The sequence below is a fragment of the Papaver somniferum genome, chromosome 10 (assembly GCF_003573695.1).
Source record: "Papaver somniferum cultivar HN1 chromosome 10, ASM357369v1, whole genome shotgun sequence".
In the NCBI taxonomy this organism is placed as follows: Eukaryota; Viridiplantae; Streptophyta; class Magnoliopsida; order Ranunculales; family Papaveraceae; genus Papaver; species Papaver somniferum.
In genome coordinates, this window is record NC_039367.1 from 26,974,607 (window position 1) to 26,989,825 (window position 15,219).

At 36.5% G+C, this 15,219-nt stretch overlaps 2 long non-coding RNA genes across 2 annotated transcripts; one reads left to right on the forward strand and one right to left on the reverse strand.

The window, feature by feature from the left end:
- The first annotated feature begins 1,214 nt into the window (after positions 1-1,214).
- Positions 1,215-2,522, forward strand: LOC113317720. The gene is made up of 3 exons (XR_003343897.1): positions 1,215-1,496; positions 1,612-1,686; positions 2,217-2,522. It is a non-coding gene; the product is annotated as an uncharacterized LOC113317720 (long non-coding RNA).
- Positions 2,523-7,233: 4,711 nt separating this feature from the next.
- Positions 7,234-8,616, reverse strand: LOC113318780. Its single transcript, XR_003344806.1, has 2 exons — positions 8,001-8,616; positions 7,234-7,865 (listed from the first exon to the last, which is right to left on the reverse strand). It is a non-coding gene; the product is annotated as an uncharacterized LOC113318780 (long non-coding RNA).
- Between the last annotated feature and the right edge of the window lie 6,603 nt (positions 8,617-15,219).

Consider the following 15,219-nt stretch of genomic DNA (forward strand, 5'->3'; position numbering starts at 1 on the left):
AGAAACTATTACTTATCCTCTAACTTATATTACCCTCATATTCAGTTACCATTTAATTTACTCTTTGTTTGCATGTGGAGGACCTAGTCTAACGTTAGCTTTTTTTTCATGGTTTGATCTTTGGCTTTCATGTTGAGGTTTTGATATGGCTATGGATAACTTTGATTGTGTTCCCTAGTGATGCAGTTTCATTTTGAATTTTTTTTAAGGAAACATGCCTTTCATACAAACAAACAGACTATTGCACATAGATATTTCCATTGCACATTTTGTACAGGACTGCTATTGTTACCAGTGAACCACGATAGAATCCATTATTATACGCTCATGCTTATGCTTCTTTTCACATTGCAGTTCAATCTAAACCAAACTGACTACTGACGGGAAATTGAGAAGTATATGCAGTTTAGTTTTCGAGTCTCCTCACTAGTCTGACACAGCTTGAACAAGAGGAATATGAATCATATTCTAATGCTTATAGTGTGACTAACATATAAAATTTCATGATACCATTTCTAGGTGATCATCTGCACCCTGGGAATAAACTCAAGTTCCAATGTGATCCCAGATTTCATTTCTCATATGAGGTTGTGTGGGCCTTTCCCCACATTCCGTGAGGCGGTTGTAGAAAAATTTTATAGTCAGATTTTCTGACGTCGTCAGAGGCCAGCTGAATTTATTTGTATGGGTGTTACTTCGTGTCTGGGTTTTCACAACTCTAGGAGGCATGACTTGTTTTATAAAATTTCCATTTTCCAGTGTAACTTTTTTTATCAACTACGTTATGCAGGGTGTTCAGGATGATTGGGACAATTTTCTGTCTTTATATGATGTAGATCGGTCTAGGGGAGACCAATTGTGATTCCAAATCTGAATATCATTATCACTCCTTGTTTTTCAAATCCGCACCTCCTTCACTCCCTTAATACCTTCAAACAACTATTTCCATAACTAAGAGCAGTTGTCATATGGTTTGGAAATACAAAGAAAATGTACTCTATTGAATATCTAGTTAACGACAATCTTAACGTATGTGAATTAGGGCTGCACAAGAACCGGTTGGGAGGACCTGGACCGGAGTGGAACCGGAAATACCGAACCGGTACCGGACCGGAACCGGTCTAGCCGGTACAGACACCGGTACTGGAAGTTGAGAACCGGTCTAGACCGGTACAGACACCGGTTCTAGGGGGAGTACCGGTAGGAACCGGCCCATATGTACCGTTTAATTTCAGCCGTTAAGATCCTAACTAGTTTTAATCCTATCCGTCCAATATAGATAACCCTAATACTAATCGCTAACTCTGGTAACTCTCTCACTCTCAGTTTTCTTTCTTCTTCGTTTTTTTTCTCTCTGAAGCAGTGAAGCTATGAAGAGCAGCCTCTTCATCTCTGAGTAACTACGGCTACCCTCACCAATCAATCAGGAAATCACCAATTCACGATCATCATCAAGTGATTCAAGTCTTACTAGTTAGTAGCTATCAATCAATCAGGTAATCTTTTCGATTTCCTTTCTGTTTCAACAAAAGGAAACCCTAGGAATTGTAAACGATTTTAAGTAGCTATCGCTTGACTAATCAACTAACCCTAGTGTTTATACTCACGCAGGTTAAGTGGTGACTGCCAAGGATACCAATTTTTTCTTCGTCTATCAGATTCAATCTAAACCTTTTTGTTTCCAAGGTACTTTACAGTCTTTACTTATTCTTGTTCTTCTAATTGAGCAATCTATCTTATGAGATTAACCTTGTTGATGTAAATGATTTAGGGTTTGACATTGATTGAGAGTTTGAGATCAATTTAGGGTTTGAGAATTCAGATTGATTGATCAATACATGTTAATATGTTATAATGAATACATAGATTGATTGTACTCTGTACTACTGTGTGATAAGTGATAACTGATTAACTGTGATTCTATGAATGGTTTTGCAATTAGTTGTATCTTTCTTGTATGAGTATGTATGACAGTATCACTATGTGTATGTCTCACTGGAGGTATTTCCTAACTTGGATTTGTTGATAATATTGAGTCTGTATACTGTATGTTTGCCAAGTACAATAAGTATTGGGGTGTGTATGAGAATATGTAATGTATGGAAATGAATGGACTGAAAATATTCAATCTGCACAAATTCAACTGTAGTTATGAACTTCTTATGTATTTGCTTGCTATTTGTTTTGAACTGGTTGTAAACTTGTAATACACACAGGTTGAGGTTGTCCTATCCAATCAATGGCCTTATTGGAGGGGAAAGTGCAGATTTGTGGCCTAGGATTGCAACTTGCAAGTGCAGGCTGTGCAGCCATCCATTATTTCTTGTCGACTTGTCGTAGACAGACTTATATGGTAGTGGAAATGTTGTTTTTACTTTTTGGCAAACTGAACTTATGAACTTATTTTGGATTGTTGTTTTGAAGTTATGCAAAATGTTGAACTTAAATATGTATGCAACCTGAACTTATTTTGGATTGTTGAACATTGAACTTATGGAAATGTTGTATTATATTTTGTAATATTTTTCAGGTAAAAAACCCGGTACCGGTCTTGTACCGGACCGGTACCGGAGGACCGATACAACTCCAGGTACAAGTACAGGTACCGGTCCTCAAAATGAGGTACCGGTCAACACCAAGTACAGGGACCGGTTCCATAAGAGAACCGGACCGTACCGGAGTATGTGCAGCCCTAATGTGAATGCACATGTAGCGCCCCCTAAGCTAGCAGTTGTCTAATCCAAGAGATTAACTAATTAAAAAGGCTCTAAAAATCTAAATTATTTACTTAAACATACAATTAAGAAAATTATTACAAAATTTAATCTAAAACTAGCTCTGCTATGATATGTATATATAAGAACTCCTCTCAAATGATACATATACAATAGTAATTTGGTTTGCAAATATAAACAACCTAATAACATAACAGAAGTTAATTAATTAACGGAGTCAACTCCTCGAAGCTTTTGTTTGGCAACTCTGATCTCTCTCTGAAACTGAAAGTGGGAAAGGGTGAGCACATCATCCCTAGAAGGGGTGCCCAGCAGGAATAACATTTAACTTTAAAGAAATCATGAGAAAGATTTGGAAAACAATACATGTTTTCCCAAACATCAAAGTGACTAAGTCTCTGGAAATGCACAAACAATGTACATGGACAAACTCCTTATTCAAACAATATACATTAGTGATGATGGGTTTTTCCACACCTACATAGCTATATTGATGCCGGGTTGTTCCACACCTAATAAGCATAAAAGCTGAATTCATGTAGATATAAATGAAGGAGCGCATCCTATATACCAAACGTGGAAATTCTCATTTCCCATAACAATTCATATTGACAACAAAACATTATAGGTTCTTTCCAATTCATGGAAAGATTCAAAGAATCAACAGAACAATCATAATACAAACTAAACAATGCATGAAATGCACAAACTGACAATGCATGAGTTTGTTAAACATAAACTTTTGTAAAAGAAACCACAATGGTTTCAAAAAAGTTAAAAATATTCCCACCTCTTTTGATGACAAGCCACGCCTACCTCGAGATCCACGATCCACTGGTTCATCCTTTGAATCGATCATTGTTAATAAACTAACTGTTAATCACACAAGCACTCTAAGAATTATCCAAAAGGATCATACAAGGCTCAAACAAGTCTAACTAATGGTTCTAAGCCCAATAATGATTCTACACCTTTTTATTATCCATCTTTATTTAGCATAGCTAAGGTTTACTAATTAAATTGGGTTAGTTCTATAGTCCCTTAGATAAGTCTTATGAAGTTCTACAACTTTGTAGAAGAAATTATAAATCAATTCAGACCATAAGGGTCTAATATATCAGAATAAGAAACTAACTATAAGACCAAGCCCAACAAACCATCTCCTTAAACTAAGCCCTGGTCCTTCTGGGTTAACTAACGGTCACTAACGGTCAAAGTGACGGTCAAGGGTCAACTAGCAGTCAACATCCAAGGTCATCTCAAGGTATGGTCAAAGGTTAAGTCAACTGGTCATGTCTCTGAGTCAAATCGGTCAAAAGAATCAACTCAGTCAATTAGACTGAGTCAGGGACAAGCTAGATCAGTCAGGCAAACTGACTTGGATGACTAACAGGCTAAAAGCCTAACAGGGGGTTAGTCGTGAGAGAGTTTGAGAGATTTTAATGTATTTAGGTTTTCTCCTGTTAGTCATGAGGGAGTTTGAGGGAGTCTCTCCAAATCCCCGTTAGTCGTGGAGGAGTTTAGAGGAGTCTCCTAAACTCCCTAGAAAACACCTGTTAGTCGTTGGGGAGTTTAAAAAAAGCTCTTGAACTCCCTGTTAGTCAAAAAACCCTACAATACTAGGGAGTTGGTTGCTTTGGGGAGTTCGAAGGAGTTTCTAGTGTATTTTGGTCTCACAACAAATCTCTCAAAAGAGTAGAGATTTGGGAGGAGTTTGAGAATGTATAGCTTGAAAAGGGTCTCAGTGATTTTCTAATTTTGTTGTACTGTTACAGTAATCGATCTAAGCGAGTATTTTCCTCTGCACCAATTACTAAGCGATATAGTTTAATATCTCTTAAGACAGCTGACGGGATCAACATTTTGATTCAAGGCCCTATCTCGTTCTCAGGAAAATGGGTTTTCTCCAGAGGTTGTTACTACTACTACTACTACTACTGTGTCTTTATTCTTCTTAGTTATGCCTTTTTGATTTGTCTTGTCTCATGTTGAAATGGAGTAATTTTAGTTTGTGCATATAAATTGTTCTGTAAATGAATAAATGCGTAAGCTTCGTAAACAAAAAAATCCATATGAGTTATGCTTTTTACGTCACAAGTGATGTTATGGATTACAACCTGCATTATTTTAGTCCTTTTTCGGTTATTAGTTTATTGCGAACAAATGCATTGACAAGTCAATTTTGGTCCTTGTTGAGGAATATAGTATCTAACTATGGGTCATTGAAAGTTTGCATTGAGAACAGTATGTGCACATTGAGTATCAAATTACGATACCTGTTCTGGTATTAGAGGAATTTAGTATTATCTATTGAAGGATACCTACACTATGAGCAGGTTTGCAGTCGTTTCATTGTGGGGTTTCCATTTGGCTGGGAGGATGTTGTTGATCAATGCTTGGACCAACATCTGCTGGTGATGGTGCTCCAGCTAGTATGTCTTCCTTTCCCGAGTCAAAAGAAGTGCCGACTTCTCTTTCCAACAAGAAGACGTTCACTAACATGAAAAGTGAAGAACCGGAAGATCTTAGTTGCAGTTATGATACTGGTATGGATGAAGTTGTAAAAGATGCTCCAGTATCTACAAATTCTGATGTGAAAAATGTTGATCCAAATGAGGCCACTGTTGCTGTTCCAGTGGGCATCCTGAGAGTACAAATTTGGCTAAAGCCAAAGGTGGAGTTAAAAAAGGTAAAGTAGGTCGGAAGAAGAAGGGAACAAATTCATGTTTTATTTCTGGGTCTGCTGGCTGTGGAGTTGTACAAGTCCATCTCAAAGAGGATATAGGTCATGTTTCTGAAGGAAAACTGGAAAGATCTGTGTCAGAAACGCCCATTGCAGCCAGTCATAGTGTGCAAGAAAGATCTGGAAGTTGCAATTCTAGCACAACCCGGACCACGGCTATCTCACTCTCCTTCGCTGCAGTTTCCTGCCATTCCAGTCCTTGAATTTCTCCTTCTTGCTGCGACACCGACACACACAATCATCTCCAGCCCCCATATCTCAGCACACAGCACTGCTGCATTCCATTTTTCTCTGTTAAGCTTCATTCCATCACCGCCAACATCGAACTCATTTCAGTCTCTTGTTTCGCACCACCACCACCATCACCAGTACCATTTAGTTCAAGCAAAAACACCTCAATTCCTTCCCTGATGTAACTATAACCACCTGCAAGTCAGGTTCAATACCAGACTCGTCTCTGCTTTAATCAGTTAGCATCCATTCCCTTCCGGAAACACTCATACCCATTTCATACAACTGTAGCTCAATTCCATTCTAGACCTTGTTCACCATTGCCATGATCAGCTGCACATTCACCATCTCATTCTCTATAGTTGATTCCGCCTTACCTGACTGTCACCACCAATACCCAAAGCCATCTCTGGCAGCAATATCAAACTGCAGCACCATCTACACTGACTCTCACAATACTCCTGCTCTTGACTGCAATCCCAGTTCAACATCAAGCTTAATACCGCCACCAACTGATCAAACATTCAACACACATTCCATTTCCATCTCATCCTACCAGTTCATACTTGCAATCTCCCATAGCCTCACTGCAACTTCACTTCCATACCCGCTTCAGTTCGTCGCCATACTGCATCTCCATTATCTCAGGTCATCACCAAACTCATCAATCGAACCCATTTGTTATCTCAGTACATTCCCTCTTCAGACACAACCACAGACTCAAGCTTTCAATAGCTGTGCTGTGAACATAACAACATACTTCCCTGTAATGCACAGACTCAACACATCTGCAATCTCCATAACCAGCTGCTGCAAAAACACCAACTTCTCTTCCCTACAACTTCAGACAACTCCCATCTCAGTCCATTCCTTTCTTAGCCAACTGCAAACGCACAACTGCAAGGCACAGGTTCAGCTCGTTACAATCCACCAACTTCAGACCAATACCACAGGTTTAGCTCCATAATTTCTGCAGCATTCCTTCCCTCGACATCAGCATTTCAAATTCTTCTTAACGGCACCAACACTGCCTGAATTCAACCAACAGTACCTTCAGCTTCTTATTTTCTTTGTTGCTTCTTGTATCTTCTTTTCCCTGCAAATGAAATTAGAGCACTGGGAAAACCCATCTATGTTTTATGCACCCATTCCAACCTAGTAATGAAATAGAAGTAGAGAAAATGACGACAGCTGCTTGTGAAGATGATCATAAAAATCCGGCACTGAAATTGATCTCAGCTCCCTTTTATTGTTTCTTAAAAGAGAATGAGTTAGGAGTGAACTCTCTCAAACTCCCCCAAACTCCCTCTAATAAACTCTCTCAAACTCCCTACACTCCCCCAAACTCCCTGAACTCAAAAACACCAAACTCTCTCAAACTCCCTACACTCTCTCAAACTCTCTTAAAATTCCTGAGATTTAAAATACACTCAACTCCCCCAAAATCACTTGAGGACTAACCCCCTCTAAGTTAAACTTCTATTACAGAGTTCATTCCATTTCGTTTTCTAAACATCAACATCATCTATAACAATTCAACTTTAATAATCAACAGTTATAACAATACACTTTCCTCAATTTAAACTCCATAAATCATGTACAACTGATAAATTAGTTTACCTGCAATTACAGCTCTGTTACTGAACTCAGCTCAATGTTATCAATTCCACCAAAACATCACTACCAAGACTAAACTCTAGAGTTTCTGATCCATACTCAGTTTACAGCCAACCCTGTAGTCCTTAGAACCACAGCCACAAGGAGCCATCTAACCTTATCTCTCACAGAAACATCCAACAACTCACTTCACATTCATTCTCTTGCACCTCCAAGACCTTGTGCATATCATAAGTCAGTTCATACTTGTATCCCCTAAAATCCTCTACCACTGTAAAACACCACCACTATAACAACCCATATCAATTGAGTTCAAATAAATGAACTGAAATCTCAATATCACCATTATCTGTAACACTAACTTACTAGACTCATCCTCCTGCTATGTCCATAAGACTATTCCATACAGATTATCATACAAACAACCACTTATCAAAATCCATAACCAAATCTACAATCTCAGTATAACTCCATCATTTGGAATTCAGCTCAACACCAACAAGACACTAATCCAGAACAATACTCATCTATACATAGCCCTGCAGATTACAGCACCATCAAAAATAACTCAGCTCAACTACATATCTATCTCATAACCATTTCAATTCATAATTAATTAAGAAACTTATAAACTTAATAATGAACTTGAACAGATTTACGAATGTAACAATTACCTTCTTAATGGAAGAACCAAACCCTAGTTCTTCATCAGCTTCATAACCTTCATCTTCACATCATATCAGTAAAACCCAACCTTTCATCTCTTGTTATTTCACTCAATTACTTCATCATCAACCCAAACTCATAAATTGGGGAAGAACAGAACACCAACCCTGATTCACTGATTCATCACTGAACCAACCTAAAAACTTCAATTCAAACAAAACCCATCTTTAGTTCGTCACTTAAACCTTCAAATTCATCTTCTAGTTCTTCATCTGAATTTCCAACTCAAACCCTAATTCAAGTCTCAGAGATTCTATTCTCTAATTCAACCTCAAAACATCAATCAAACCTTCCAATTTATCAAACCCATCCTTTGATTCTTTCTTCTTCACCCTTAACTGAATCCCGAAATTGATTTCATGAACCCTAATTTCTTCACAGAATCACTTCTCCTCAACTCAATCGAAGTTTCTAACCAAACCCAAACTATTAACTCATCAACACACTCGATTGATTGGTTTTACTAAATTTTAGTGAAGTTCCTTAATAGAGATTTCGTCTCTGAATCGCCAGAGAAAAGAAGAAGAAGAAGAAAGAGAGAAAAGAAAATAGAAAGAAGAAAGAATAAAGAGGTTGGAAAGAAATAAGAGTTATCTTCTCGACCGGGTGTAGATAAGACCAACGATAATTAATAAGGCACCCAAGAATTGATAAGGGCAGCCATGCGGTTGATAACAAAAATGATAATTATCTCTTCGTGTTAATCTGATGATATCTTCTTCGTCTGGTGTCCGAATGACACGCTCGAGTAGTCCATTCTGCATAACTTTTCGAGATCTATCTAGAGGTACCGGTTTCGTATCTAAATCGTTGTTAGATTAATTTCTATTAACTAACGTTCGTGTTAGACTAATCGAGTTATTAACGGCCAAAACGTCTCTTGACTAGTCTAATAGCGTTGGCGAGCTTGAGGGTCCTTACGACACATCTATACGAGCCCTTCACAGTAAGACCACCTTAACATCATTAAATATACATAAATTTCCGAACCTTCATAGACATCAAGAGTTACCGAAAGTTTTACTCTGAATAAGAAAAAACTAGGAAAAAAAATACAAATGTTCACTCCATAGATGCCTTTGTACAATTTTACACCAGAATTCATCCTCCAACTATAGAAGTTTCTACTCCTACTCTCAAAATAAGATACACACATCTCAAGAGTGAATCATGATAATGTTAGAACATTGCTCGGTCGAACTCTCAAGCGTTGTTATCTCAAGCTTGTTTGTCAAGTTTAGTCGATCAAAACTATATACTTGATTTCTATTATTTTTATAGCTAAGTCTCGGATTAGGATAGAATGTGTAGTTGAGATTTAGACTTCACGGCGTTCACCAATTGAAGACGAAGATATACTAAGAATCTTGGAGGAACTTCATCAACAAAAGGTATATGGAGACTAAAACTTATCTATCACTCAGAAGTTTATTCTATTCTATCTACTAATGAGACTAACTCGTATAGATATATACACTGTTATATTATACTCATTTGATATTTCGAGCCGAGTTTATCTCGCTTATCTATTTCTCGAAATATATGTTGGAAGCTCTTGCTTTAACTATGTTCATCATATTCTTGACGAGTTTAGTTGGAGAACAATTTATTTGTTGGAAACTAAATGTTAAGTCAAAAGATGATCATGTGAAAATTTTCTTGAACATCTTGTATGATTTGTGTGAGACAGTCATTTGATGTTAGCTTGGGAAGTTTCGTATTGATCATTCAATCACTTGAAAATTTCTTGAAGCTAATGGTTTGTGTAAGACAACCATTTTCGTCTTCCAAGGATGTTTCAATGATTGAAATGGGAGTTTAGAACAATTAACTATGTGCGGATGCAACAAGGTATGCATACCTAGTATGCGAGTGTTTTTTAATGATTCAGGTCGGGGAACCTTGTTTGCGTACTTAGTATGCGAATGGTTTTACCTGAGAAGGTCCGGAACCTTGTTTGCGTACCTAGTATGTAAACGGGTCTACCCGAGTTGGGTCGGGGATAGCTATTTGCGAACCTGGTTTGCAAACAGCTTAACAGGCCAAGGTCCGAAGCTGTTGTTCGCGTACCCAGTTTGCGAACACAGTGGTTAAGTTCTAAAATCGGTAATGTATGATTCCCATACTCATGAACTAAAATAGTTATGAATTAAGGAATGCAATCTTTGCAAACCGTGGTTAATGTTCATGAATTGATTCTTGCATAAGTACTTCGTACGATTACGAATCAATCCGATTTTGTTTCAATTTGTTCATATATATTCCTATGAGATGGTGAACAATTGAACAACTCTAATTAAAACACAATTAGATTCATTTGAGTATCTTTAATGATTGATTGATCATCATATTTCATCTAGAAGTGTTAGATGAATATGGTTAGGACTAAAGTATTCATATGGATAACTTCGGTTAACTGTTATTGAGCCAACTCAATATACATGTTTAGGTATGGTTACCCATATCTAAATGAAGGTATATTTTATTTGTGTGTAACAAGCTAAGACCATCTAACGGTGGAGATTGATTGATTTATTTTTAATCAGATTTAGCTTGAATCTTAAATCAGGATTTCATCTAACGAAGAATATTGAATGCTTTATTACTAAGCTATCTTAACTTTGATTCTAAGCAACCTTTATTTGAAAGGATATTCAAAGGAGAACTCTAGCAACTGGAAAATATAATCCCGACACTTTTATGTGTCCTAGTTGCGTACTAGAGTCGATTCTCCTTTAACCTAGGTTTTTCCAAAACCATTATAGGTTAACGACTTGAAGACTTCATTTGGGATTCGTGAAGCCAAATCCAACTATTTTCTCTGTAGTTGTATATTCTGATCTAATTTGTTCTATCGTATTGAGTTTTATCTTCTCTAAGATTTACTCGAGATTTACCTCCGATAGGTAAGATATAAAAAGTAATCACAACATTTCTTCGTCTCAGACTCTTGTGATTTCGTGATAACTTTTTCTGTTAATCAATTTGGTTATTTTGAGGTGATTGATATTTTTGGGCTGCTCTTCGGAAGTAGACCGGATTATCAATTGGTTCATTGTCACCTTGATTTATCAAAAGACGGAACAAAAACTGAATAAAGAATAAACATATCTTTGGGAGACATTTGTTTATAAGTCTTCGACTTTGGGTTGTACCAACTCTTAGTTGTGGGTGAGATCAGCTAAGGGAATCAAGTGCGCAGAATCCGACGTGGTTCTAGAGGCGTAAGGAACGCGACTTTAACTTAATCGATGGGTACTTGGTTAGGTATCAACGACATTCTAGTCTGAAGTTAACTTGTAGTAGGCTAGTGTCTGTAGCGACTTAATATAGTATGGTGTTCAAAATTTCTGGTGTCTGTGTTATTTCTTTTCCGCATTATATTTGTTCATGTAATTAAAATATCACAGGTGGTGCGTAGTTCGATCAGTTGATAAATCCGACCTTGATTGTTGGATATAACTTGATTGACACTTGGGCAATGGTATTTGGTACCGTCCAAGTTATTTCTCATATTAATCAGGATCACGGATTTCTATCTATTCGATTTGTTGATTGCATTTAGAAATAGAGATAAAGCTCTTTGATATATTTCTTGATAAAGCTCGCTTTTAAGTTGGTGCTCTCGAAATTATATTGGAGTTTAGTCCATACATATTGCCGAACGAATTATTGTGTGTGGTTGTTATACCCCTCCTTTTCAATTGGTATTAGAGCAGGAAAACACGCTAAGACCTCATAAGTCTGTGTTTTTGTAGCAATCTGACTCTATGGACATAAGTGTTATCTTAATAAAAGTACCACCAGTCCTCGATGGCTCGAATTACTTATGGTTGAAAATTGTTACGCGTGCCTTTCTACAAGCGCGTGATTTTCAATCATGGGTTCATGTTGTAAATGGGTATAATCCTCTGTTAGTTACAGTAGACGGTGTAACTGTTGCAAAGGATATTGATGAGTATGATCCTATCGAGATTCTTTCCGCAAAGAAAAATACTGATGGATAAAATTCTATCATCCATGCCATTACCTCAGATCTTCAGCACCATGTGACTATGTGCACTAAGTCTAAAGATGCTTGGGATATCTTAAAAATTGTATTTGAAGGGAATACCTCTGAGAAAGAAGCTAGGTTTCAAAACCTAAATTCTGATTGGGAAAACTTTCGTATGGCTGATGAAGATTCATTTGATGAGTTTAATCACAAAATTTCTGAAATTGTTAATGCATCTTTTGCGTTAGGTAAGATTATTCCTGAAAAGGACATTGTGATGAAAATTCTCAGATCGCTGCCAGCTAGATACGATTCTAAGAAATATGTCATCGTTGAAGGAAATAACCTTGAAACAATTTCCAGAAATACTCTTGTTGGGAAGTTAAAGATCTTTGATCACGAGCATATATCCAAACCTGGAAAGGATATTGCATTCGAAGCACAAAATAATACTAAATTACTTGATAAAAGTAAAAGTGTTGGCTACTCTGTGGATGATTCTATTGAGACTGATTCATCATATGAAGATCTTGATAACTCAGTCTCTCTGATCACTAGACAGTTTAGAGATCTTCTTTTTAAGAGAAGTAAACAGTTCACTAGAGATAAACCCATATCATCAGTTAAACCTCATGATCGTGTTCCTCCTAAAACCAAGGATACTGTCGACACTGATGATGAGGATATGCCACAGTGCTTCAAGTGCAAAGGTTTTGGTCATTTTTCTAATGAGTGTCCAAATCGTAGAAAATACACTGGAAACAAAGGTCTTGCTGCAACTCTTGATGAAATGTGTTATCATTATGATTCAAATGAAGACGAAAAATAAAGTATAGCTCTCCTTGGAGAAAATATTAATTTTGATAACTGTAGTAATACGTACATCAATCTTGATATTTTTCATGGAGAAACTTCTTCGACCACATTGGAGGATGAAATAGATTTTACTCTTACTACTGAAAATTCTATCTCAAACGTTTCAGGTACTTCACTTTGTTTAGCAGCATGTTCAGTTATGGTGCCTGAACCATCCTCCACATTAACATGTTCTTATTGTACTATCAAGGGTCATGAACTCTCTAGTTGTTTCAAGTACAAACACAAACTAAGATATGTTAACAAACTGCAATAGAGAGCAAATTGATTAGCAAACAAGCTTAAACTTGTTCTGAAGTCGAATCATTGCGAGGTATGTAAATTTAACTCATATCCTAAGAAGTTGATTTCTGAAGAAAAAGTTAGACCTTTACAGAAAAGAACTAGGTCTAAACGATCTATAAAAGGGGGTCTTGAAATTTATGTGTAGGAACCTTGTGGTGAACATATTATTGTTCACCCGAACACAATCTAATTTTGTTGAAGGTGAATCTTGTCTCATGTGCTTAAATTTCAAAAAGAGACAAGAGTTGTTCACTGTCGGGTTCTAAGGTCAGTAACTATTCTAGGTTGTCTTCCCTTGAATTTTGAATACTGAATAACATTTTGTTCTTTTCATATCCTCAAATGGTATTGAAAAGAGTTCTTTTTTGTTGGTTAATAAAAGGGGGTTAAAATCGAACATTTCTACCCTTCTTAGGGTTGTGTATGTTGATCACACGTGAACCCTATTTACTCCGTGTAAATGTTCCATACGCCTATAATCCCTTTTCCTTCTCTAAAACTCTTTTCATCAAAAGACTGCTTGTGGAGCTATTGTCTTGTGTATTTCTGTCACAATCCCATACCTTTATGGAGACTCCAAACATCATACCTTCTGATGGAAAAGATGTTAATATGATTGCTAAGCCATCAATCATGAAGGAAAAAGAGAAATCCCATTCCTCTACAACTTTAAAGAGAAAAAGGAAGAATATGAAGAAACCAAGGGTAACACCTCAAATATTCAGAAGTATTTTGGTATTCTTGAAGAGTTGAAAGAAACAAGTATGGAGATGCTGCAAATAAAGTTTATTGTTCTAAGATCTCTTGAAATCCAGAAGGCTCTGGTTCGGCATCAATCAAGAAGGTTTGTTGGAATTGACTCATTTCGTCATGAACCGTATGTTCCAATGTATGTTGATGATAAGGAGTTCGGGGACGTTAAAGAACTTTTCAAGAATCTCAATATCTAGAAAACTTCTTATATTTTAAGAAGGATAACTAGGGTTTGGAATAGCAATTATTGTGATTACATATAGCTATTTGAACGATTTTCATCTTGCAATGTTTTTAAATTTATTTATTTAAATTCTAAGTTATTTGGAAGATGATGTTTGCAGTATTAATATTTATTTGTTTTATTATTACAAAAAGGAATATTGTATGGGATATGTTGTGTTTACGTCTGTGAACTATAATTATCTCATATATGATCAAAAATTAAGTCTATTTCGTCTTTATGCAAATATTGATAAAAGAGAGGATGAACTTTTGAAAATTCCGAAGTATTGATCTTTTACTGATCCACTTCTATATGAAAGTACTGTATGACTCTGTAAGTTTTCTTATGTTGAGTGATTTCTGGTTAAATTAATCATAAAGGTTCTCTTGTGTTAGCTTAATCGTTGATAGTTTGGACATTAATAAATCACGTCCAAAGAAATCCTTCTTTTCTTGTAAAAGTAAGGTCGCTCATGTTATTGTTTCGGGAATGACATCAAATAGGGGAGAGTTCTTAATTTCACTTGTGCTTAATTGCCATATCTTTTTGGGGAGTGCGGATGTGGAATAATGTAGGACTTATCTTGTATCTCTATAAACTCCTTGATGAATACACTAAGCTTCGACTATGTGAAATCATCAAAACAAAGTTGATATGTTCTACTTTCGTCATGAATTATCTCTTTAAGAATTTCATTATGATCCCGTAGTTTTCACACCTTTGCCAATTCATATTGACAAAAAGGGGAAGAATTATTTGGTAATTCACACTACATACATATGGTTTACGGATCATGATGTAAGAGGGAGTGGTTTTCATTGTGATATGGAAGTATTGACTAAGAGGGAGTGATACATATCACCATAGTATTATTTCAAAGTTTTGATGCAATTGGACTTTGATGATGTATAATAATACTATAACATTGTATAACAATGATTGAGAAAATCTGTTTTCTTATTGTTATGGATACGGATCTTCAACAGCAATGATGCTGAGTTGAACACGTTCAGAATCGCTGGAGTACTTGGAG